The sequence below is a fragment of the Capsicum annuum genome, chromosome 4 (assembly GCF_002878395.1).
Source record: "Capsicum annuum cultivar UCD-10X-F1 chromosome 4, UCD10Xv1.1, whole genome shotgun sequence".
In the NCBI taxonomy this organism is placed as follows: Eukaryota; Viridiplantae; Streptophyta; class Magnoliopsida; order Solanales; family Solanaceae; genus Capsicum; species Capsicum annuum.
The window spans coordinates 41173869-41177634 of NC_061114.1; the positions used below are offsets into that span (position 1 = coordinate 41173869).

General features: G+C 35.8%; 1 non-coding gene across 1 annotated transcript; it reads left to right on the top strand.

The window, feature by feature from the left end:
* The first annotated feature begins 2234 nt into the window (after window positions 1-2234).
* On the top strand, window positions 2235-2341 carry LOC124898274. Its single transcript, XR_007055249.1, has one exon. It is a non-coding gene; the product is annotated as a small nucleolar RNA R71 (small nucleolar RNA).
* Window positions 2342-3766: the final 1425 nt, after the last annotated feature.

The window sequence follows — 3766 nt, forward strand, 5'->3', positions numbered from 1 at the left end:
AACCAGCTATTCGGCTATTCCTACATAGTAATTGACTCGGGGATAGCATTTGGACTGAAGTGTTGAGCTTCAATCCTTTTGAAAGGAATTATTTCATGTTGTGGAGATTGTTAGATGTTTTGACATTATTTTGGATATTAGTTTTGGCCATGGTTTGGGGCATAGCCTAACCGGATTTATTTACTCTTCTGGATAGAGGCTTTGTGCTACTTCTAGGGATTGAATTGGGTGAGATTGGTATTGGTGTTTGCCTTGGCATCAGTATTAGTGTTGGGTCTTACACCTTTGGATAATATTTTTGGTTGTTCTATTGTATTATATTTTGGGATTAATTATATTATGTTTTGGTATTCTTTTAGTTATGGTCTGGTTTATGGCCTATAGTTTGGTCGGTATGGTTAGGCGGTTGATTTGGTACGGGTAGACTCGGTTGGGTAAGTCATAGTTGTGACCCTATACTAGAGTTTTTATGAGAGCATTTACACTATCTTGTCATATACTCTAAATTTAGCCCATCTAAGGCTTGATATATGTGGTTGGGTTGGGTAACATAGGACGGTCCCCGGTCCTGGTTGCTCTTGGAATGCACACTACGATAAGGCCTGGGGTTCGGGTATTGTCAAAGAGAGCATCCCAACACCAAAATCTATCCCAAAAGCCCAGTAAGTTAAAGGCCTATTTTAGACTTGAATAAAACAAGTAGGTGCATCACCTACTTTGACCTTCTATGCAACTTAAGAACTATATAGGTGAATTACCTACTATGACTCTGTCGACCAACTTATTTGGCCAAGTACACTACCACCTACTTGAATTAATTTTAACCTAAATTTACGAGAGAAATGAAGGAGAATGGGCATCCAAGGCCTAATAGCTCCAGGTCTACAAAGGCCCAATATAATGGGAAAGTAGGTGCATCACCTACTTGAAAAATTATGGCCCAAAAATGGCCAAGAATGTTAGACAACAACAGGTCCTTTTAGAGGGATTGAAACCTGCCCATTTAGCTCATTTTAACTTAGATTAAAAAATAGCTTTCTAGGTTTTCTTTCTTGCTTTCCCTTAGCTATAGAACCGCCCTATAATTCCACTAGGGTTCTTGGGATTTAATTTCCTTCCAAGCTAAAGGTAAGTGAACAAATAACGAGCTTCTCTTAAGAATACTATGAGAATTATGTTCTCAACGATAAAATTATAAGACATCCTTTCTTATGTTTGCCAGACCCATTGTTCTTGATTATTAAAAGATTTTTCTCTTCACCTTTTGTTTGTGAGTTAAGTAATCAATCTATTAAAGAGATAAAAATTAAGAGAATAAAATACCACAAAAATTAAGGTATGACTACTCTTCATTTTTACCCTTTTCTTATATAGATGTGTTGGTAGAGAATTGTGTAAATATTGTTGTTAAGGACCCAAGGGATGAAGATTTAAATATTTGTTTTCCATATTAAAGGATATTAGGGCTATTTTGGAACTATTTTATTTAGATATGTTGGGGATTTGATGCAATCCAAATTGGCATTAGCTCTTTTAAGCATATATTTCGAGGCCAACACAAGGGAGTCCAAGACATCACCATCTCGAGGATGCCAAGACATGTTTGGAGTGCCCTTTTTAAGCTCCCACAAGAACAATATCATGTGTGGATGATTTCTTGGAGTGTGGGAGAAGCTATACTTGATGATGTTATCTAAGAGAGCATTGAGTAACATCGTATTTGGACGATAGCTTGATCTTTGAGAGAATATGGGCGACCATTGGCATTGTTTTGGCTCTTGGGTCACTTTTGGGCCTAAGTTGCATTTTGGGTCTTTTTTGGGCCCACATTGTAATAAAGTCCTTTTGGCCTATAAATAGGTAGGACTCTCTTCTTTAAGATTGAGATGATTTTTAATGTAAGTTGACACTTACAAGTGTTTTTATTGAAACTTGTTGGGAGTATTTTTGGTTGTTGAGAAATGGGGGTGCTCGGGAATCCTTTTTCCTTGTTTCCTCGGAAGATGTTGGTGTTATCGGTAGTTGATAGAAATGTAATCGGGTTTATTATACCCTTTGGTTGTCCTTGTTTAATTAGTTTATGTCAATCTATCTATCTTTTACTTTATCGCTTCATTTCCTTATTTCGTTATTTTTTTGTGATTTTGTATTGAGTGTGTTTCATTTATTTTTTTGTCATTTCCATTTTTTATTTATGTATTGTATACAAAATTTTGAGAAGCATCTTATCTAGGACTTCATGGTTAGTGCATTGCATGAACTTGTCATTAAAGCGTTGCCACATCTCATATAAGGGCTCACGACTAAGTTAACAAAAATTTGTGATTTAATTTCTAAGTTTTAGCATTCTGGATTAGGGAAAATATTGATCCAAGAAGGCCTCAGTAAGTTCTACCTAAGATATAATAGACCCTACTATTAGAGTTAACAACTACAAAACTGCCTCTCCAGTCAATAAGAATGGGAAAAGCCTCAATCTATTAGACTCTTCAGTAATATGGGGAATTTCAAATGGATGTTTGCATCCTTCTGTGCTTGATGCCCAAATAGACCTTTCATTTGTAACATGTGGAGTATCACACTTGTTACATGGAACACCACATTTCCCTTGGCCAGTGGGATGTGGATAGTGCTCGCACACTCCACATCATTAAGACGATCCTCATCCTTGAGGTGTCCATCAAATGAGCCATCATTTCTCCCATTGCGGCTCATGGTTATTATGAAACTCACCTAAAAAGGAATAAAAACAAGAAACAATGTAAATAAAAATGCTACAGGTAATCCCAAAGATACTAACAAAACCACACAAGGAAAAACTAAGTTTCACTCCCCGGCAACGACGCCATTTCTTTTAACGCTCAACTTACACTATTATTTTATGCAAGGAAGTTGTCGTGAATATAAACCCAATAAGAGCCGGGGTCGAATCCACACAGAGTGTAACTAGTTTTTTATTCCTAGGTGTGTTGAGAGTTAACTAAGAGTTAACCGATAATCAAAACGTAAATAAAAACATCAAATTAAATGGGGTGGAAGGTTAGAATTAGAACTATATTGAACAAAATCACAGTATAACACTACTATGAGAGAAGCCAATTGATTTTTAAGACCAATTAAGAGAGGTCTTTGGGTTATGCCATCCTAGGGGTAATTCATGCACGGGTAATGAAGAGTTAGTCCAATTCTTAGTTTAAAGAGGTTGGATAGGCTAGGTTTAGGGTCTTAGTGTTAGCCTTTGAATAAAAAACTAATTTTCACCCATGGATTCTTTCGAATACTTCTTAAGTGTGCCAAGTCTATCAACCCAATACCTCAACTTGGCATCCCTGTTTCTAGGATTATACTTGTGAACCTATAAATTTCACATAGCATCCTTATTTCTAAGATAATGCTAAGGAAGAAGCTAAAATCAATTAGTTTTCATGATTACTCATCAACTACATCTCTTCTTCAATGGTGATGTGGGATCAAGCCAATTAGGGTTTTCACCTACAATTCTCAATTTAACCATATAGTAATAGAAAAACCCAACATCACTAACTATGAATTCGGACTAACAATCAACACCCATACGACAGTAACACCCTATTCAATCATGAACCCAAGATAGGAATTTATCTACTTATGGATTTAAAGAGAAAGAGTTACCCAAATTTGCATTCAAATCTTCCATTGAAAACTAAAATAATATTAAAATCAAACTTTAATTTGAATCCTCCACTAAATTATCACTTGGAATTAAGCATAAGATTTTTTTTTATCT